Genomic DNA, 24320 nt, shown 5'->3' with positions numbered 1-24320 from the left:
AAGAAATATCTGAAACGTCTAATCCCCGGGACACTTTATCAAATAACCCATACAACAAGATAAAGATTTGTTAAAGGTGATTCGAAAGAAATATCTGAAACGTCTAAGCCTCGGGGCACTCTTTATCAAATAACCAATGCATATTGTTTAGCTCACTCATTGAACCTATAAACATTTGTTCATTCTCAAATTCCTTCAATAGTTTAATTTTCTTTGCACAATAATCCCCATCTAAAATATTGAAAAACAAAACATTTGAATCTTTATATTTTTTAAGATACCCCTTTTGTGCCATTACGAAATGATAAACTTCTCTTAATGATCTCATCTGACCACCGCCCGAGTTGCAAATCATTTTTGTACATAAACCATGCCAGAAAAAAAGTTTTGTTTCAAATGTTTTCAGTTCATGCCGTGAAAATGAGGAAGTGTTTTTTGACACGGCCGTGCTGTGTGAATGAGGAAGTGGTTTTGGACTGTCATGCTGTGAAAAAATAGGAACTATTCTGTGAGACAAGGTCTCGTGTTTATATTTTATCTCAGAACACGAACTGAAAACATTTGAATCAAAACTTTTATGGCGTGGTTTATGTCCAAAAATGATTTGCAACTCGGGCGGTGGCCAGATGAGATCATTAAGAGAAGCTTGTCATTTCCTGTGCCCACACCCAATGATTAAGCAATCTCCTCATCGTTGCTTTATAAGCGGTTCGCCAGACAAAGTTTCTGCCAGACGGGATTTTCATTTTTACAACTGAGGCATGGACGATATTTCTTCCGATGAAGCCAACAGCCCACTACAGAGTTGGTAAGTTTGTGTATGCTTTTCTCTTTGAACGATGAAGCAAATGATTATTAATTAAATCATGATAATTCTGATATATATATATATATATATATATATATATATATATATATATATATATATATATATATATATATATATATATATATATATATATTTTTCCCTGACAGGGCATTGGAAGAAATTGAGTTTACATATCACGACGTGGTTCATGAAATTAATACTCTTATTGAAGAGATCAATGATTTTAGAAGAGAATTGAAAGACATTTACAATGAGTGGCATGAAGTCTTATCACGTCCTCTCATCTCGAAGGAATTAAACCAATGGTGAGACACGTGTGTGTGCCTCTCTCTCTGTCTGTCTTTCTACCTACCTCTCTCTGCTCTTATTGAAGAGGCCAATGATTTATAATGACTGGTCTCTGATCTCGAATGAATTAAACCAATGGTGAGGCACGTGTGTGTGTGTCTATGTGTGTGTGTATGTGTGTGTGTGTGCGTGTGTGTGTGTGTGTGTGTGTGTGTTGCTTTCCCTGTCTGTCTCTTCATCTATACCCTTGACTTATTTTTTTTTTTTTCAGCACTATCGCACAACATCAGCTGTTGAAGCAATCTTGTACAACACATTATTTTCTGGAGGTAAATATTTCTGAATTATTATTAATATCACTCGTACAACACATGATTTTCTGGAGGTAAATATTTCTGAATTATTATTAATATCACTCTCTCTTTAGAATGTCGCCTTATGTTGGTTGCATCATTAGTTTGGACGTGATTTTGTCAGTACACTGGAATTCATTTTATTGACCTTGAAAGGATGACAGGCTCCTGGTGTGTTAATTCAGTGGTCAACGAGGCTTATTCATATTACCATGTAATTATCTTTATAGAACCTAATTATTATCCACTTTTTGTTTCAAAACAGAATATGGTGTCTGAGTTTCGAAATCACAAGACATCTGAAGAAGATTGCTGGGAAAGATTGTACATTCTCGCAAATGAATATTTAATATTTTCAATATTAATAAATTATATTTGTTTTGTTTACAATTACTTGATTCTGAATTACAAGAAAAGAATAAAAGAGATGTAAAGGGGAGGGGGTTGGGGGGAGGGGGGGTAGGTGCACTCCCCCAATGACCCATCACCCCTCATCCCATCCCTCCCTCCCCATGTGTGTGTGTGGGGAAGGGTGGGGGGTGGGATGAGGGAGGTGGTGGGTCAAAGGTGGGGGCGCACAGGGGGATGAGGGGGGTGGGGCTTGTGTGGGCGGGGCTTCGGTGGGGGCTTGTGTGGGTGGGGTGTGTGTGGGAGGGGCTTGTGTGGGCGGGGTGTGTGTGTGGGTGGGGCTTGCGTGGGTGGGGCTTGTGTGGGCGGGGGTTTATGTGGGTGGAGCTTGTGTGGGAGGGGTTTATGTGTGTGGAGTTTTTGTGTGGAGCTTGTGTAGGCAGGGCTTATGTGGGAGGGGTTTATGTGGGCAGGGTTTATATGGGCAGGGGTTTATGTGGGTGGAGCTTGTGTGGGAGGGGTGGATGTGGATGAGGCTTATATGGATGAGGTTTGTGTGGATAAATGGATGGGTGGAGAAATGGGGGATGGGTGGATGAGTGGAGCTTGTGTGGATGGCTGCATAATTTTTTAATTAAATAAACATGTTGTGTGTGTGGGGAACTAATTAACTAATCACTAATTATGTGAATATGATGAATATGGGTGGAGCTTGTGTGGGGTTTGTGTGTGTGGAGCTTGTGTGGAGTTTTTGTGTGGAGGTTGTGTGGAGCTTGTGTGGGGTTTGTGTGGGGTTTGTGTGGGTGGGGCTTCGGTGGGAGGGGCGTGTGTGGGCGGAGTCAAAAAGGGGCGGAGTCAAAAATTTCAATTTATTGGAGCTTGTGTGGGGGTGTGTGGTGGGGTTTGTGTGGGGTTTGTGTGGGCGGGGCTTGTGTGGGCGGGGGCTTGTGTGGGTGGAGCCAAAAAGGGGCGGAGTCAAAAAATTTCAATTTATCTTTGTCTTTTGTAATTCCTGTGAATAAAATGAACCTAAAATCTCTTCCCTTCCAAATCATATATCTTATAAGTCCAAGGAACCGTATCTATTACATCAACAATTTTAAAAAGCTCGTTGGTCCATCTTTTCGTATAACCTTTTTCAAAATGAGATTTCCACCTATATATTCTTACGATATCACCAACTTTGAACTTAGGTTTTCTGACATTAATCTCTTTTTCATATTTTAATTTTGTAAATGTTTCTGATGGTTTCATATTTGTTGCCGTGTGAATCGTGTCATTATACTTATCCACAATATCCTGAATAAAAGATGACCATTGTTGTGAACCGAGTTGTGTGAATTTTTTATATAGTCTCTCTTTTAAGGTACGATTAAAACGTTCAACAACAACTGCCTTCCCTTCATTAAAGGTACTGTATAATGTAATACTGTTATTTTTTAGAAAATTCATAAATGTCTTGTTATAAAACTCTCTACCCTCATCAGTCCACAATTTTTTAGGTTTTCTCTTACTTTTATTAAATATCTGTTGAAAAGCTAACATAAGAGTATTACCTGTTTTGTTTTTTAAAGGGACAACCCACACATATCTACTCCTCAAATCAATAACGGTTAAAGCATACTTGTACCCCTTATCATTATTGAGTTCAATCAAATCAGCAGACCAGATATAATCTACTTCCTTGGAATAAACTTTCCTTCTCTGAAACTTTGTGAATATTGGTTTATGTAATTCATCAGCTAATTGCTCTTCAATCTTAATGACATCATTAGAGCTTACAAGTTTTTTGAATTTCCAAGTCCAAGTTTCAATTTAGCACTGATCATCTTCTTCACAATGAACCGATCAACTTTTTCTCTCAAGGTTGGATTTTGTATCAGAGACAAATTATACAACATTTCTCTATCGGCTTCATGCTTTTCTTCCAACGTTGTGGTATTCCCATAATCAATATCGTGTCTCATGCACACTTCATCAACTCTATTGATAGGCTTACTCCAGGATTTAGGATTGTCTGCCTCATCTAATCTTTTATCCAAGTTTGTGCCTGGACCACAGAAAGAATACCCTGGAAGATGTAATTCCCCTGGTATTCCAGTAGTTGTAAATTTACTTCCTGATAAAAACTTTTGTATATCTCCTCCTAGTTTGTGTTGGGAGATAAATTGATTTTTTTTTGAACCACACACCGAACATATACCTTTTTGTATAACCCTGTTATTTTTACTTTTAATATATGAAATATTTTTAGTATTAGTTTTCTTTTTACATTTGAGACAATAACTCATTTATTTATGAGAAAAATTCCTGCAGAGTGCAAAAACCTTTTTAGTTTCCAACATGCACATTTGAATCTTAATTTTTAAAACATAAAGAATCCTTAGAAATGCCTTCACTCTCTCCCCCATTTATTTAAGAAAAAAAAAAAATGAAAAACTTGAATTAAAATACATGTCTTCTCGATGTCAATAGTCTTGTCGAAAGTATTGTAAATAGACTTATCAATTCTTTGTTTTCCTCCTCGGTGGGTTGAGTTATTTTCTGTAATACCCCTATTCTTTTTTGAATCTCACTGGTTTTCATATTTTGATATTTATTCATCCACTCTCTTTCCTCCCTCTCCTCCCTCTCTCTCTTCTCTCTTTCCTCCCTCTCTCTCTTCTCCCTTTCATCCCTCTCTCTCTTCTCTCTTTCCTCCTTCTCTTTCTTCTCCCTCTCCTCCTTCTCTCTCTTCTCCTTTTCCTCCTCTTCCCTCTCTTCTTCAACTCCTTCCTCATCCCTTACTATCCTTGAATCGCTTACACCCCATAGAATATTATACATATATTCATCAGGATTTCTTGTTATTCCTGTATCCAAAATAATTTTTTTTACAACAGGAAACCAAAAAAATTTTTTTTGAATTTCTAAAAGAGCCTTACCTTTTCTTAACTTTATAATTTTTTCATTATTTAACATTCTAATTAAATCTAAAGGTGTCGGTTTATCAACATCAGCATAATGCCAATCTTTTATTGAAAATACCTCATTCTTATGTTGTAGAACATATTTATTAAAATACCGAATACCCTTTTCTTGAAGGTATGCTTGAACACAGAAATGATAATTTTCTTGAAGCCTTCTTGCTGTCATTTATGTATTAGAAATATATGTTAGAATAATATTATGGCACGAAACACCTCCCCATCTTCCCATAGTTAAATCATTTTGTATTTCCTTACTTATTATATATAATCCTGTTTTTTCTGTTTTCATGAGATAAACAAGGGCAAAACCATTATTATATTTACCCTTATTAAATTCTTTTATTTGTTGTTTACTAATCGTAGCCCCACAAAACTCATTCTCGATACCAAGTGGATAATATTCTTCCTTACGAGACTGATTTAATTGTTCCAGGTCTTCGAGGTTAATTTTAAATGACCAATTATACCCTAAATCATTCATATCATACCCCCATTGTTCTATTCTCATATAAACGATACGCCCTTCTTTATAAAAATTTATTTTAATTCGAACTGTGAATTCTGTATGACCTGGAGATAATATCAACACTTCTGTATCTTTGGAATACACAGCCGTTTTATTTAAGTATATATATTGTGATAAATCACTTAATCTCACCAAGTCATTCGCTTCAGTTGGGGTTGGATAATTTTTTAATTTATAAGCATTTTTCATGTTAATATTTTTGGTTATATTATATTTATGTCGTTCAGCCTGTGCCTTTGTGTAATAATTTGATAAATCAATATCCAGTTCTTGAGATACACCAAAGATAGAACCATCTTTACCAACATAAGTCATTTATATTAGATTAAAAATAATATCATAAATTTTTTTTATTTTTGTTGAGTTGAAATAACACATATAGGCATAATTGACCACAACACTTGGAATTTAATTCTTGGACTTGAAATGTTTGATAAACACCATTCTGTAAGAATTGTATGACTTCAACAGGTGGCGGAAGACCAAAACTATCAAAATAATATTTGTCTTGACTATTAAAAATACAAACCCAATGAGAACCGTTCCCATCATTATCTTCTAAGTTCATAATAATATTCTTTGTATGTTTTGGCACATTTGTTAATTCATCTCTCATACAAATAACCACATTATGAATTTTTAATTTCTTACAATATTTGACAAGTTGTAAATTTGATGTTGTATTCTTTCCAAATTCTTTCAACCACTCATCAATGCTCATTTATTTATTAGAAAGATATAATCCATTACCTCTTTTCGTTAATTTTACACCTGCTTGTGCTATAGAAGAAAGCATATCTCCAACTAACAATCTCGCTTTATCAGGCAGACCTTCAAGTTTTTCAGCAAAATCTACAATTACACCACTTCCACTAATTTGTTTCTCCAACTCTTTGTTATGTCTTTCCAATTCTTTTTGAGCCTGGAGTTGAGCCTTCCTTTCGTTGGCAGTTTTCACCGCTGTTGAAATACCACCCGTCAATGCTCCAACCGCACTTAAACCAGCAAATAAAGGAATTAGAAATGGGAGAAATCCTCCACTCGTCTCTCTTATTGAATATTTTTTCAAAATTGGTTTTGTCATTTTAATTTTAAGTGAGCCAGTGTCATTCAAGATTTTAACCTGTTCTCTTGTGAGAAAAACATCAATTCTTACTGCTCCTTTTCTCTGAATTGTATTAACGTTAATCGTACAAGGCTTTTGATTTTGAACACAAGATGATAGTTTATGAAGATTGATTTGATTAACATATACCCCAGTTGGTACTTTGCCACTCATTTATTTAACAAAAAATTATGTGAGACTAATCATCACACCATTATCTGTATTAATCTGCAATTCTGTTTCTTCCAAAAGCAAACAATATGTATCAACTTCTTCACTCTCTCCTCTTTCAATGTATAGGGAAGTATCCACTCAATTAGACTTTATAGTTTCCTTTTGAGCGCTCAGGTCAAACGCATAGATTGTATACAAACTTTTAAATGCTGTCATATCCAAAATAGGTTCTTTATTTCCATTACTTTCACACACCTTTTGGTAAGACTTGTATGCTTCAGCAAAATCATTTTTTCCCAATTAATTTCCAATCTATCTCGTGGGTAAAATGTTCCATCTAGAGAAACGCGAAGTTGTTTCACCTTAGCATTATCACTCAATGCATTATTCTTATCAGTCGCAGTATCACCATCTGGCTTTTTAAAAATGATCCACAGATATCGTGGCTTTCCTTCCAGAACACCCAAATTCCACGTGTAAGTAGTTTGATTGAGTTTAACGTGTTGACATCTTCTTTTGAGGTATGATACACTGAGTGGTTTCTTTGAGTTAAGTCTTCGATTCAACATCTCTTCTGTTTTAAGATTAGGAGTATATTCACTGATATACCAACTCATCTCCTCAATTACAAATTTATTCTGTTCACCAAAAGCACTACCAACACCAAAAAGCAATCGATTTTCATTATCATTCCTCTGTAGTTGAAATCTAATTTTAAGACCATACAGAACTTTATCATGATCACAAAATCCAAATATACCTTTACGAGGAACTGCCACAGTAAAACTATTTTCTGCTTTTGTATCATCATTATACATTCCTTTCCTTTGAGTATATCCAGGGTCTGTGTTTGTTCCCGTTGACATATCAGGAATAAAACCTTCGGCAGACCCCTTTCCCATTCTATCACTGAATGTATAGAGTGTAAATTTTATCATTTCAGATACAGCAGAGACATAATCAACCGCTTCAACTTCTTGTGTCCCAATATACAAACGCACACTATCAAACATTTTCCAGAAGAAATCATTTACAAGTGTAGCGTTTGTATTATTCCCAGCTTTAGTGAATTTAAATTTACACAACAAGAAACTTTCAGAGAGATTCAAATAGGTTTGTTGATTATTTATTTCAAAACTTTTTGTACCATTCGTATTCCAGTCTGTTCCAGTTATTGCATTTACCTTGAAGTAATCTTCTTTTTTAGTGGAGTTTGAGATGATAATAGTATCATCCAAATCATAGATACTATCAATTGCTTCCATACTTGTATTTATTTAGGAAAAAAAGATGTTAAAACTTTTGAAACCCTGATCCAAGTATTTGAATTATTTTCTGTCGTTCTTGGGGGGACAACTGAGTTTTGCCTTTCTTAATTTCTTTTATTGCTTGTAATTTATGAGATTCCTTCTGAGCATCTTTTATACTCTTTACGGCACCTGCTACATTTCCCACAGCAGAAGCAGTTGAACCAATTAGATCTTTATGTTTAAGAATAGTTGAACCAATACCCATGAGAGTATCAATTATCCCATCTCCTCTAAATTGATGTCCAACACCCCTTTGTCTCTTAGGTTTATAGTATCCTCTACCAAGATACATACCTTCACCCTTGTAGTATGGGGAAAGGAACATCCCATCCCCTGTAATTATTTTATATTTTCCCAACTCGTGTTTCCTCACAATAACCATCGTATTTATTTATTGGAAAACTTCACGTAGGTGAATTCTGATGGATATAACTTCTCCATTAAAAGAAATCACACGATTATCTTGGTCGGTTATCCTAAAATTTACTCTGTGTATGGTTTTTCCTGACACAGGTAGATAAACCAAATTTTTGGGTTCCATATTGAATTTATAACCAATTGGGGTTGAGTATGCGCTGAATGAAAATATTGTATTTGTTTTTTTCCCATCATTATAAGCACCATCAATCAAATCACAGTGAATTAACACCGAATTTATTCCTGAGGATATTTGAATGACATTATCACTGTAAAACGTCCCATTAGTTTCAATCTTTTTGAGGAGAAACCCAATAACTCTCTAAATGAATTATCAATTGTGAAATCAACCTTGTAGTTATTTTTAACTTTAATCGTTGATTTTGAAGTATGTTTTTGAATGTTTATAACAATATTTTTTGGTTCATCACCCTGTTCTTTCATAAGACGAGCAATTTCGGAAGATATTTGAGAAATCTCATATGCTCCGGGTGAGACTGTTATCGTTTTGTATCCACTTCCCGGATTATAACTAAACTTGTCATTTTTCTCGGTTATATTAAATAAGGTATTATAAGTTTCCATGGACAATAAAGATGCCTCATATTCTTTTGTTGTGTCAAGTTGTAGTGGGTATGGGAATGAAGATGTGTGGTCGCTTGTTGTGAAATTGAAACTAAGGATTGTGCTTCTCATCTTATTTAATATGAGATAAAATGTCTTTATATTGATATTTATTAATTATTTTCATGTTCATCAACTGGTCTAAAATGGCTGATGCTTCATTAAAACAATTATTTCCAGCCTTCTTACTGCCTAACAACAATAACAGTCTATTAACTAATTGCGATGGGTCATTTGGAAGAAAACTAACACCTGAACCAAGGATACTTAAAGCCTGAATAATGTGTTTCTCCTTCTCATTCTTCCTACTTTTACCAGAAAGAATAACCTTATAATTTAGAGTGTTCAGCAGATCAATATATACTCTATCATCATTATTTTCCATATCCAATGGTTTATCAATATACTTTGATTCATCCCTCACAGTTGAACCTTGTCTTCCATCTTTTGTGAGAAGAAACATTAATCTCGGAGTTAGTTTAACAGGGGGTTGAGCAGAACCCAAGAACCTTAATTCATCATTAAATATCAATACCTTTTCTTGAACAAGATGAAATATTGCTGATTGTTCTGTTGGAATGAGTCCTGCTTTGGTTATTGAATCCGCTGAATATTCATTGTTTTGAAGAGCATTCACAATATAATCAGGGGGTCGATTAATCTCTTCCAGTTGTTGAAATAAACCTTCATCATCATATTCTAATTCTCCTAAATGCTCTAATTCTTCCTCCGTCATTTGACTGAACTCTTTTAACATATGAAGTTTTTTAGGAGTATATTCTACTATGGGAACTGTGGAAACATCTTTCATTTTTCCTTGGGAAGTTTTTAAAAGTGGTTTAAAAAATTTCTCTTGTTTTCTTTCAAATGCTTCTTCGCCCGTTAGTTTCTGTCTGCGTTTCTTCTTTATGTCTTCCTGCTGTTTTACAACTTTTGAAACCAACTCTTGATGTTCCCTAAATCTTCTTGCTCTTTCTTTCGCATCCATTTATTTATTTAAAAATATCATTTAATATCTCATCTTGTTTCACAACAATATATTTATATTTTTCAGTCGTGTGTTTCATGTAATCCCCAAATTCCTTTTTACTACATAATGTAGAACAATTGTCTCTCCAAAAATTGTTTATATCTATTGAATTTAACTTGAATAAAATAAAAGTATTAGCATTGTTTCTGATGGAACGACGAGGAAGCTGAAAGTACGATTGACTAAGATAAATACAATTACAAGAAGAATGTCTCCCTCTTGTGTAGTAGCTGTCCATTACCGTTTGGTTTCTCTCATTAACACAATCATCAAAGATAACGAGGTTCTTTTTGGATTTATCCAAATCTTGGGGAGACGGTATATCATCCGTATTATCACTCAGAATACAAGTTATCGGTTTTGATTTCTTTTTACATCTCTGTGTATCACAAAATAGTTGTATTATATCTTCAATGTTAAAATCATTTCGGTTTTTTTGAAGTTTAAATAAACCGATTATATCTTCTTTTTGAAGACCAGCATTAAAACCTTGTGAGAGTAGTTGATACTCTGGTTGAAAACTCGACTTTGTGAAAATTATTAAATTATCATAATCTAAAAAGTTGGGAGTGAGGAGCATCTTTAAAAGTAAGCAGGTTTTTCCACATCCACTTGAACCAACTATGAGGCATCTTAATGAATTTGGGAGATTTTTATGGTTGTCAAATTTTATCTTATTTTCCCAAATGGGTAAAAAATCATTCATTTATATATTTGGAAAACAGGTTATTTAATTTATTATTGGCTTTTTTCGAAATTCTATATTTTATCCTAAGTTCAGGTTTAATTTCAAGATAATCCATTATTTTATTTATGCAATATCTTGTGTTGATATTTCCCTGAAAATTACATCCATGAATAATATATAACAACAATCCTTTGAACATTTCTCTAATACGTTCAGTTTCTTCCCTTGTAAGGAAAGGTGTGTTATCACCCTCATACTTTACATTCATTTCTCTAATCAATCTTGTAAAGTAATTCATTTTTGGTGTAAATCGAAAAGAATTATTTTCCTTTTTATATTTTTGATTATCATTAATTAGAAGATAATCACAGAATATACATTGTTTATAGGCTTTTGACTCTGTGTTTAATCCCCGTCTTTCACACGCAGGGCAATTCTCAAATTTGTCATATGGAGAATCATGGAATTCAAGAGGCTCAAAATCGAGTAAACTATTCATATTTATAAAGTAAAACTTTACTTCAACTGAAATTCATCTTCGATATCATCTTCAATACTTTCAGAATCATCTATACTTTCATAACTATCATTTGAACACCAACTCTCGGTGCCATAACTATCGTTTGAATGCAAACTCTCGGTATCATAATCACTCTCATAATCTTCAAAATCTTCAGTTGAATATTGACTCATTTAATTAGTAGAAAAAACATTACCATCGATATCGATATACATTTTTTCATTAACAGATTCAACTGCTACATTTTTTATATTAAAGGTAATTTTAAAATGATCCTTAACTACAATTGAACGAAATGTCATTTCACCTGATATATTAACATCCTTTATTTCATCAGAATTTATATCTTTAGGGTTGTTGAAAAAAATACAAATTTCTCCTTGCATATTACAGATGGTCTTATCTTTTATTTCTAAAGCTTCATCCATAAGGTTTTTATTTTTTGATACCTTTTCTTGTTTCATTGCTTTTTCTAGTTTTGAATATATTGCCAGAAGGAGAGGAGAAACTTTTGTTAGAGATACCTTAATTGATGTTCTTCCAGGTATACTAAAAGCCCTTCCACTGAAGTAAATTGAAGAACTCATCATATCCACCATAATTGTTTTTATCCAATAGTTGTTATATTTATCTTTGTTCAATTTTACATCCTTGACATATTTCTCAGCATCTTTAACAAATGAAGAGATTGATTGAAACTTGTCTTTTGTGTCTTGAAACATTGTATTTATTAAGTGAAAAAGTTGGAGGATAAAATGGTTTTAAGCACAGATTCACCTGTAAAATAAACGAAATTTTCATCAAGAAAATTTTAGTTTAAGCACAGATTCACCTGTAAAATAAACGAAATTTTCATCAAGAAAATTTTAGTTTAAGCACAGATTCACCTGTAAAATAAACGAAATTTTCACCAAGAAAATTTTAGTTTAAGCACAGATTCACCTGTAAAATAAACGAAATTTTCATCAAGAAAATTTTAGTTTAAGCGCAGATTCACCTGTAAAATAAACGAAATTTTCATCAAGAAAATTTTAGTTTAAGCAAAGTTTTATTATATAAATATGGTGAATACAACATACTGCGATGTTTGTAATCACGAATATAAACATTATAGAAAACACCTCCGAACCAACAAACACACATTTAATCTATTTCACAAAATATCCCCTCTTGAGTTGGAAAGAAAACATTGTGATACCTGCTCAAAGGATGTTTTGAAGAGTAGTTATAATAGGCATCTTCAATCACAAAAACACAAGAAAAATGAGTTTAAAGTAAAGGGAGACTATTATATTGAAAACACTGATGGGGCATTTAAAGGGCATATAAAAATCAGGATTTTTCAATTTGGAGAACCCGGTCCATCATCAATAGTTGAATCAATTGAAATAGTGAAACCTGATGTTGAAAAATTTATTAAAAAGACATTAAAAGAAATGAAAACTTTAAAGTTTTATATGGGAGTGAAAATGAATATGAAAAGACAAGATGAAGAACAAACTCCTTATATGAGGACAGATCTTCATTTTATAACATCATTTCAAGATTTTTTGAATAGTGGGGTTTATGAAGAACTATCAAGACAAGAGGAGGATGTTGATAATACAGTGGTAGGAAGTGGATTCAATATTAAAAAAATCATCTTTTTAGATATACACATTCTAAAATCAAACCCTCTTAAAGCTTCTTCTTATATTGAATTACCAAAAGAAATAAAACGAAAGAAGGCAGTTGTTAATATAAAGAATAGTGATAATAAATGTTTTCTCTGGTCTGTTCTTGCTCACTTACATCCACCAAAATGTAATTCAGAAAGAGTAAAACAATATATGAAATATGAGAATACCTTGGACATTAAAGATTTTAATTTCCCAATGCCACTAACAGATATTCCTAAATTTGAGAAAAAGAATAATCTTTCTATTAATGTATATGGATTAACGGATACAAACAAAGTTCAAATATTAAAAATTTCAAACAACTATAAAAATGAAGAAACACACATTGATCTTTTATATTTTAGTGTTGGAAAGAATTCACATTACACATACATCAATAATTTATCAAGATTAATCTCTTCTCAGGTATTCAGAACAGCAAACAAAATATATCCTTGTAAGCGATGTCTTAATTCATTTCATACAAAAGAACGATTAGAACAACATTCAAAATATTGTAGTAATCATAAATCAGCTGCAATTACAATGCCTAAGCCTGGTGAAAAGATTTCTTTTGAAGATTATAATAAATCTATCATGCACCCATTTGTGATATACGCTGATTTTGAATGTATCCTTAAAAAGATAAATACTGCTTCTCCTAATCCAAAAGAACCATATACAAATAAATATCAAAAATATATTCCTTGTGGTTTCTGTTATTATATCAAATCATCTGTTGGAGAAAAGTATAATAAACTTGAACAGTATAGTGGAAAAAATGCTTCACAAGAGTTTGTAAAACGATTAGAAAAGGATTGTATAAGACTAACTAAATTAATGAAAGAAACAAATGAACCGATGAAATTAACCATAGAAGAAAAATTAGAATTTAGAAAGAACAATATCTGCCATATTTGTGAGGAGGAAATTGAGGAGTTTAAAGTTAGGGATCATTGTCATCTTACTGATAAATATAGAGGTCCTGCTCATTCCTGTTGTAATCTTAATTATAAATTTCCTTCTTTTATTCCAGTCTTTCTTCACAACAGCGCCAACTATGATACACATCGATTTATAAATGAACTTTCAAAAACACCAGGGAATATTTCTGCCATAACAAACACAAGTCAAAAGTATATTTCATTTACAAAAATGATATTCACAAAACCTATTACTCGCATTCGGTTTCTTGATTCTTACAAGTTTATGGGAACACCACAAGCCTACCTCGCATCAAATCTAAGCTCCACAGACTCTTTTCCAAATCTTAATTCATTCTTTCCAAAAGAGGAAATTCTAACTAAAGAGGAAATTCAGATTAAAGAGAGAATTCAAAGTAAAGAGGAAATTCTAATTAATGAGGAAATGAATGAAGAAATTCTTACTGAAGATGAAATTCTAATTATACAGAAAATTCGAACAAAGAATGAAATTCTAACTAAAGAGGAAATTCTGATTATAGATGAAATTCTGATTAAAGAGGGAATTCTAACTAGAGAGGAAATTGAAACAAGGAATGAAATTCAAAGTAAAGAGAAAATTCTTACAAGTAAGGGAATTTATCCTTATGGTTATATGGATTCATTTATGAGATTTAAAGAAACACAACTTCCTTCAAAAGAAAGTTTCTATAATAACCTTTATGAAGAAGAGATAAGTGATAAGGAATATAAACACGCACAAGAAATTTGGAAAATATTTAAGATAAAGAACCTTGGAGAATATCATGATTTGTATCTAAAAACAGATGTTTTATTGTTAGCTGATGTGTTTGAAGCTTTTAGATCACTCTGTCATAATAAAAATTGTTATGGATTAGATCCTGCCCACTATTTCACAGCTCCTGGTTTAGCTTGGAGTGCAATGTTGAAAATGACAAAACAAGATATAGATTTAGTCAGTGATGTAGATATGCTTTTGATGATTGAGAAGTCTAAGAGAGGTGGAATATCACAAGTATGTTCAAAAAGATATGCTAAAGCAAATAATAAATATCTTCCAAATTATGAGAGTGAAAAAGATAGTAATTATTTGATGTACTTTGATGCTAATAATTTGTATGGATGGGCAATGTCTTAATCTCTGCCTTATGGTAAATTAGAGTGGGTGGAAAAAAAGGATTATGAAAAGGCTTTGATGAATATTGTTATTTCTTCTCAAGAGAAATTGAATGACAAAGAAGAAGGTTATTATTTTGAAGTTGATTTGAAGTACCCGAGTGATCTTCATAATAAGCATAAAGACCTTCCTTTTGCATGTGAGAAAGAAACCCCAAAGAAAGAATGGTTCAGTGATTATCATAAAAGTTTTAATATTAAAGGCAAATCAACAGAAAAGTTATTAACGACATTCTATGATAAAGAGGGATATGTTTTGCATCAAAGGAACTTGAGACAATATTTATCTGCTGGGTTGAGAGTAGCTAAAATTCATAGAGTTTAAATTCATAAAAAAAGTATATTAAATTCAATACAGATATGAGAACAAATACAAAAGTAAAATTTGAAGGGGAATTCTTTAAATTGATGAATAATGCTGTCTTTGGAAAGACAATGGAGAATGTTAGAAACAGGCAAAACATTAGATTTGCAACATCTTGGAAAGAAGCTTCTAGATTGATAAATAAACCAAGTTTTGAGAGAGAAGAGGTTTTTTCAGAGAACTTTTCTGCTATTCATATGAAAAAGGAAAGTATTGTCATGGATAAACCAATTTATATTGGAACAGCAGTTCTTGATTTATCAAAGATATTGATGTATGATTATTTGTATAATGATTTAAAGAAAGAGTATGGTGAAAATATTTCATTGTTGTATATGGACACTGATAGTTTTATTCTAGATATAAAAACTGATGATGTTTATAAAGATATGAAGAAAAACATTGGAGTATATGATACAAGTAATTTTAGTAAGAAGAGTGAGTTATTTTCAAAAAAGAATGAAAAAGTTATTGGTAAGTTTAAGGATGAGTTGGGTGGAAAAGTAATGAGTGAGTTTATTGGATTGAGAGCAAAGGCATATGCTTATAAGTATGGTGATCAGATTGATAAAAGGTTAAAGGGAATAAAGAAATATGTAATAAAGAAATCAATAACTTTTAGAAATTATTATAATTGTTTGATGAATAAGAAAGAAGAATATAGGAAAATGAATACAAGAAGAAGTTATAAACATAAGATATATAGTGAAGAAGTAAATAAAAAGGCATTAGCGGCCTTTGATGATAAGAGATTTATTTTAGATAATGGAATAGATTGTGTTCCATATGGATATTGTATGATAGAGTGTATAAAATAGATTGTGTTCCATATGGGTATTGTATGATAGAGTGAATAGAATAGATTGTGTTCCATATGAACACAAGTTTTAACGATGGGAAGATGGGTTGGGGTTTTTAAGGGCTACCGCCGCGTTTTTCACAATATATAAATGGTCGAACCAAGTATTAGTCAAACTAAAGAGTGGAGAAAATCTCAGTCTTGCTATATAAATGGAAAACATAATGAATGTGAAAAATATCAAATAAGTCTTATTGAAAAAATATCTAAAACAAAGGTAAATAAAACAAATATGCGAATCAATTTAAAAACCAATAAGTTAGAGGATGTAAAGAAAATAATAAATATGTTTGAATGGACTGAAAAATTTGATGGTTATCAATTGAACAATGGAAAAATAATTTACTACAATATCAAAATGATATGCAACTCAGGAGGTGGTCAGATGAGATCATTAAGAGAAGTTTATCATTTCGTAATGGCACAAAAGGGGTATCTTAAAAAATATAAAGATTCAAATGTTTTGTTTTTCAATATTTTAGATGGGGATTATTGTGCAAAGAAAATTAAACTATTGAAGGAATTTGAGAATGAACAAATGTTTATAGGTTCAATGAGTGAGCTAAACAATATGCATTGGTTATTTGATAAAGAGTGCCCCAAGGCTTAGACGTTTCAGATATTTCTTTAGAATCACCTTTAACAAATCTTTATCTTGTTGTATGGGTTATTTGATAAAGTGTCCCGGGGATTAGACGTTTCAGATATTTCTTTAGAATCACCTTTAACAAATCTTTATCTTGTTGTATGGGTTATTTGATAAAGAGTGTCCCGGGGCTTAGGCGTTTCAGATATTTCTTTAGAATCACCTTTAACAAATCTTTATCTTGTTGTATGGGCTATTTGAATAGAGAGCCCCTAGGTTAAAAGGGGAAATAAAAAAATGACCGTTTTTACAGCCATTTTCCCTGCTGTGCAGGGGTTTGGCTTTTTCTTGAGGCAATGTTTTATGGCCGGATGCCCTTCCTGACACCAACCCTGGTCGCCTCTTACGACACACAGGGATATGGTACACCTATTCTAACCGGGGCATACACCGGGACCAGTACACTGGCACTCATTTCGCCGACCTCGGAAGGATGGCAGGCTGAGTCAACCCCCTGGTGTTAATTCAGCAGCCAACGGGATTTGAACTCAGGACCCTGGGATCCCAAGCCGCCACCCTAACCACTAAGCCAACACCAGGCTCCAGGTTAAAAGGGGAGACAAATAAATATACCTTGGGCTAAAAAGGGGATTTATTTTTTCAGGGGAAAAAAAAGAAAAATTTCATGGCTGAAAATCCCCCATTCATTTACATGGGGAAAAGTGAGCCAGAACCAGTATTCTTTCCCTACTATTATTTTAACCACAAAAGGATTACAATTGATAATTGCAAAAATGGTCAAATATATGACAATTTACATGAGTTTATATGGAACAGGAAACCATTCTGTTCTCGTGATATTTTGGCATCGTGATATTTTTATGCCTGAATTATAAAAGCTTTGCCAGTTTTTGGTGGGGAATCTCCCCCTCCCCCCACCCTTTGAGCACCCGACTCATATGCCCTTGGTCAACTGCCTGCTTTTTTCGATTTTTGTTTTTCTAAGGAATTGAGGCTCAAGGAAGAGTGAAGCAACAAAGGGAAAATATGTGACAAACTGACAGCAGGGCAAGAGGCAGGGGCATGAATGAATGGGGAGAGAGGAGGGAAAGCAAACATGGAGGCCAAGTGGAAGTAGAAGCCCACAATAGGCCTAATAGTCCGTGGGCTCAGGCATATATCGGTACCATCTGGGAAACCAAACTTTAGGGCTACTAAGTTATTGGTAGGGACTATATAATTATTTCAATACGTGATAACCGTTCCAGAAGAACAGCTTAGTGTATGTATTTTGCATTTTTACCATTTTATCATTCTGAGATATTGACGTTTTGGGGGAAAAAAATCACACAATGGACTGTTGACACATCCCATGAAGGTAATATCATTCAATAACAGCTCAGGATATCCAGATTTGCTTGCCTTTTCGCTTTCATTATGCGGAGGGTGGGTACATTCCAGAGATGATAACTACCAATAAGCTGCCAGTCTGCAATGGTTATCACATCAAAATATGATATATATATATATATATATATATATATATATATATATATATATATATATATATATATATATATATATATATATATATATATACACCAATTCAAAAATCATAACTAGGATTGGTTTCCTTAGATGGTACCGACAAGTGGAATTTCTGGCCTGGGCCCATGGACTATAAAATAGAAAGAAGCCCTGTCAAGGACACACAAATCCAGCACAAAAGGCACATGTGAAGGCACTCAGAGACATACAAATACATAACATGAACAAATTAACACCAATGACTAGCAAAGACTGTGAAGCAAGACAATTCCAGAGCAGGTATCCTCAGCTTTCAAAGATAGTCTCTCAGAGCAGAGAATTTGGTGTCTGGCTGGCTGTGAATGAACATGGAACTGGACCAGGTGTTTGCTCCCATATGTTTGTTTGTGTTGAATGAAATACCCTCATCCCCTGTTTGGTATCCTCTTCCAAAAGCTGAGCAACTTGGTGTTACAAAGAACGCTTCATAAACATCAAAAGATTCAAAGATTCATGCTGATTATCTCATTGAAGGAAAAGACCATGATATAACAACCCAAGGGAATTTTTGGTCTTGGTTTGGCTTTGAAGATACTCTCGAGTTTTATTGGAGTACTCACAAAGGATGAATATGCAAGTGTGAAATGTTCAATTTACAAAATTTAAAAAACATTTTGTATAAAGACTACAATAACAAAGTGCATGATTTCAGTGCTACCAAAGAGTATTCCAGCGTTTATTAACCTTCTCTGAAATATGAGTGGTGTTCATAAGGTTTACGAACAATAAACACAGAAGAAATGCCAAGTTATATTTTTCACAATGCGTGTGTGCATGTGTGTGTGTTATATATTTTTATATATATATATATATATATATATATATATATATATATATATATATATATATATATATATATATATATATTAAAGAAAGACCCACCCACATCTCACTTGTGAATGGAGGGAATAACCAAGTAGCTCTCACCTTATCAATTAAACCCAGGTGGCTAGGATTATATCAATAAATCGACTCCCATGCTCTTCTCGCCGAAGAAGCTGCATAAAGCAACCATAAAAGGTTACCAAGGTAAGCCCTTTGTGCAAAACTAGCAAAAATTTTGGTGAAACTGTTTGACACAGCAAAGGGCTTACCATGGGTAACTTTTCATGGTTGCTTTATGCAGCTTTCTTTGGCTGGAAGAGCATGGGAGGAGTTGATTTATTTATACAATCCTAGCCACCTGTGTTTCATTGATGAGGTGAGAGTTAATTGGTTATTCCCTGCATTCGCAGGTGAGAGTTGTGGGTGAGTGTTCGTGTTTTTTTCACATATATATGTATATCGATGGTAAAATCCTTAACTCTATATCGTAAGTACAGGATATAATGTGTTCCATTACAGCTATTGCTGTACGATTTGTGACCAAAAAGCATTGTCTGACACATGAGACGCATTGACTATTGCCTTACTACAGCACCGTTCGGAGGACACAGTTTTGTGATTGGTAATAAAGATGATAATAATCAGCTCTCCAACCTATAGCAACTCTGTGATGTCACCATCACATTGTGCTTTATTCTGACACCAAGGGATCATGTCCAAGTGTGAATCAAACCTGACTGGCAATGGTTCAAAATGCACACACACACACACACACACACACACACACACACACACACACACACACACACACACACACACACACACACACACACACACACACACACACACACACACACACACACATTGTGAAAAATGGTTCAAAAGTGTTTTGATGAGTTGCACTGGCTGTTTTGATGGGACTGGAATGTAAGGACAATGAATCAGGGAAAGATACATGTAATAAAGAGAATGAGGACAAGAACTGAAATTTCGGGGATAAGTGAACTTAAATGGACCGGCGTGGGGCAGTTACAATCTGATGATTACAAAGCATTATTTTCTTGTCACAAAACCTGTAAAAGAAATGGAGTGGCAGTGATTTGTAATAATAAGATGGCAGTGTCTGTACTGGGATAGAATGCAGTCAATGGTCAGTGAGGTTGAAGGGATATCCAGTGAACACCACCAGCTCCACTGTCCTTTGCTTGTGACCTTCAAAATAGACCCGAGTGTGCCCGTGGAAGCCATCCGGCAATGGAGGCAAAAATGGCATGCGCATGGCGCTTACGTCATGTCACATTTGTTAGGTCAGAAGGACCTTTTCTGGTTCCACACACAACTGTAGGTAAGAATATGGTCCATGCAGCTGAATTTAATCCACTCGCGATCTCAATTATATATCCATGTTGTGTTGGTACCGTGTCAACTTCTCTGAGTGAAGATCACGATATGTTTGCACTCGTACTTCTGTATGCACATAGACAAAGACAGAGAAGAAAGATGAGGTGCTTGGTTTATTCCACACTGCAGTTAAGAGACAGAGACTTTTGGAAAAATATAAATAAATTCCAGACTAAACACGGCTAAGGTACAGACGTGCGGTCGTTACCTTACACATGCAGCCCTGCATATGAACTTGGAAATGCTTGTATCGGGTAGCCTGTGCATGTCGATCTGCTGGAGAAAATTCTTCGAAATGACATGCTCCGGAGTAAACCCGAGCAAACATTTCCAAGGTCAGTGGCTGTGTTTGGCTGAAGTCAAGTCATGTGTTGTCTGGTGTCTAGCTATCCGCATGCGTGGGCTTGATTTGTGTGACTGCTGCTCATTCAAAGTTTACTTTGCCCAAGCACTTGGGATGCACTTGGATATGTCAACATCCATTGTATATGGAAACATTCATTTTTATTCAGTGTAGAGTGTGCATGAGCTTCCTATAGAGAGTGTGTGGGCCTCCTCCGATCTTGCTGATATTGCCATGAAGCAGAGGCCACAGTGACTAAATTCAAGCTTCTCGGGTGGAGTTCATCAGAGTATTACTGATGCTTTGTGAACATTATAGCTGTGCAACTACTCCTGATGGTAAACTTTTTATGAGCATTTTTAGATTGTTTCTCCGAAATAAGCTCAGAGTGCGTCCTGATGTCTGGCCGTGCGGACGTACTACGTACTTCTGCACGTACGTACGTACGTACGTACTACGTACTTCCGCACGTACGTACATCCGCTAACATTTGACGAAATCGTATTCTTCTCACACACTACCTGACCAAAATGGTCCAAATTTGGTACGATGCATCAGGACAAGGTTTCATGGGGTTGTGCGCCCCATCTGGATGTGCCCCCGATAAAGGGGATAAAACGGGAATTTGCCCCAAATATTGGTATTTTATTCAAAGATAATCTTCTCTGAAACTGACAACCAGATCCAGACCAAACTGGCCATGTGGCATCGTGACCATGCCCTAACTTTAAGCTGTGCTCCCAATGGCTATATCTTCCCTGGAAAGGGGGGTCATAGCCTCCCTCCCCTAATCCCTCATGTTCACAAAAACATATTTTCCTTACAAACCACATGACAGATATGGACCAAATTTTGAACAATACATTAGAACGGCAAGCTCTCATGGGGTTGTGCTCCCCTTCCAGATGCACCCCCCTATGAAGGGGATAAAAGGGGGATTTCGCCCCAAATTCAGGGAATTTCTTTCAAAATCTTCTCAGAGACTGATGGCCAGATGCAGACCAAACTCTTCATGAAACACAAGGACCATGACGTTAACTTAAGTTGTGCTCCCCATGACCGTACCACTTCAGGAATGGGGGCTGTGGCCTCTTCCCCCCTAATCCCTCATTTTCACCCTGCCTATTGGGGAAATCACCATCAATCCCCCATGTGGTTATTTATTTACTGTGTTCCATACTCAAAAGACCTTTGTTATGGTAGTTATAACTAATCAAGCAAAATTCTTAATTATCACTTCCTACTCAGATACCAGTAAACTTGTCGAACAGTGGCTGCACCTGCTAATTAAACATGTTGTAAACAATTATTATTTCAGGTCATTTGAGCGCTAATGCGTAAGAAACCAAAATCAAAATTTGCAGATTTTATTATCAAGAATCCACGAGAGAGAAAAACAAACAAACATGTAATAGCATTTGCACACTGACGATATCGGGAAGAGAAGTTTTTTTTTTTAGAAACATATTAAACAATGTACAAACACATGGTTCCAAATCAATAACATGAGGAATTAAATAATTTATTGTGCCATGACTCACTTGAAGTTTCATCAGAAAGATTGACATTTCCATCACGGTGGTAAAATAAGATGGTAAAAGTGAACATTTTCTTTAAAAACACTTTTGCACACCGAGCTCACAGAACGGTACAGAGGTAACACGCTCACCTTTGAGCCGTTTAGTCTGGATTCCATTCCCGGCCTGACTACAAACTGTGAATATAGTATTTCACCGGCACGGCGTCGCATCAGTGAGTGTGCCCTCCATCAGATGGGGTACGTTAACCTGGATGTGCCAGCTAGTAAACATTTGCTGGTGCGTGTAAATGATCAGATAGCATATTTTGGACGAGTCGGACATTGTGGGCGAACATTCTGGCCAAATCTACAACACCATACGATTATAGTGACATGTCCAGGGTTCAGGGTTGGTTATTCGCCAGCAATGTGTGAGACTTGTTTTGAACACCCTGAAGCTTTATGGAAGGTCAGCACAACTTGACTTTTAACTTATGATTTATGGTATTACATAGCTGTTAGGGTTACTGAATGCTGATAATTTCATGGAGTAAAAAGTAGCATTTTTTTATTTTTATTTTTACAAACACAGTAACATGTATGATGTATGATGATTAGACAATTGGATGTTATCTTGAGCCTCATAAACTCTAATGCCTGTTCTCTGTGGCATTCTGTATACTTCATTCACATCTCACCCAGGTTAAAGAAATTGCTGAATTTTGCATGGTGGCAACTATAAGTTTATGTTTGTGCCACGTTCTTTCAATCCTGTAGTACCATCTGTCAAAGACCATATCATTACCTGCTGCTCAAAATATGGCAAAACTTATATATGGGTTGAGATAACAATGGTTGCAAAATTACCATGATTGATGGAACTGATATTTTTTATGAAGACGATCAACTCAGTGATAGCACGTCTGATATTTGTTATCCAGATAAATTATTCGACTATAGTCGTGGGTAAAGCACATACCATCCTTCCTCGACATGAAAGGTTATAGGAGAAGGTTTATTGTTGTTACAATCAGTGCCCCCAATTTTTATCTCACCTGGAACGTAATTCCGGGGAGTTATGGGATGGCACGTCGTCCGTCCGTCAGTCTACAAATACTTGCAACTTCTTCTCTGAAACTACACATATGATTTCAATGAAGCTTTAACACAACCTTCAATATCCTGTATGTATCAAAGCTTGTTCATGGCATTACAAAAATAATAATAATAATCAGGCTCGAAAGGGGTCGCTGAGGGTTGCTTCTCAAAATAGGTATTTGCTTTCTTCTCAGAAACTACACATGCAATTCCAATGAAACTTGACCACATTGACCACAACCTTCATCACCCATGATGTACCAAAGTTTGTTCACAGCATGAAAAAACTATATAAAACAATTGGGTCTGAGGGGTCTACTGAGGGAGTTAATGGGGGGGGGGGTTGCCCCCGAAAGAGATATTTGCATTCTTCTCAGAAACGACACAAACAATTCCAATGAAACTTGATGACAACCTTCATCACCCATGATGTACCAAAGTTTGTTCATGACATTAAAACAAATCGGGTCCAAGTGGGTCTAAGGGGGGTTGCCCTCACCAAAATATGTATTTGCTTTCTTCTCCGAAACTACACACACAATTTCGATGAAGCTTGACCACAACCTTTATTACTTCGTGATGTACCAAAGTTTATTCACAACATTTAAAAAAAATTGGTGTCGAAGGAGATTTACGAGAGGGGGGGTGGGGGGGAGGGAAGGGTTGCCCCCAAAATAGGCATTTGCTATAACAACGGTTCATTGGTACGTTTTGCTGATGCCGTTCCACTTTGACTTCCTCCTCGGTCTCAATATTATACCAGGTGAGTGCCCAGGGGT

The 24320-nt window shown here is 34.8% G+C and overlaps 1 protein-coding gene and 1 long non-coding RNA gene across 3 annotated transcripts in view; one reads left to right on the top strand and one right to left on the bottom strand.

Moving 5' to 3' along the window:
* Positions 1–24320, bottom strand: part of LOC147018993 (chemokine-like protein TAFA-1) — a 703168-nt gene that overhangs the window by 192620 nt on the left and 486228 nt on the right. The window lies entirely within an intron of this gene.
* LOC147018995 (uncharacterized) lies at positions 901–1860 on the top strand. Its single transcript, XR_015062605.1, has 2 exons — positions 901–1134; positions 1389–1860. It is a non-coding gene; the product is annotated as an uncharacterized LOC147018995 (long non-coding RNA).

Source organism: Eptatretus burgeri, chromosome 10 (assembly GCF_056783735.1).
Source record: "Eptatretus burgeri isolate ZD-2024b chromosome 10, Ebu_testis_v1, whole genome shotgun sequence".
In the NCBI taxonomy this organism is placed as follows: Eukaryota; Metazoa; Chordata; class Myxini; order Myxiniformes; family Myxinidae; genus Eptatretus; species Eptatretus burgeri.
Note: the sequence above shows the minus strand (reverse complement) of the source record. Positions and strands in the feature narration are given on the sequence as shown.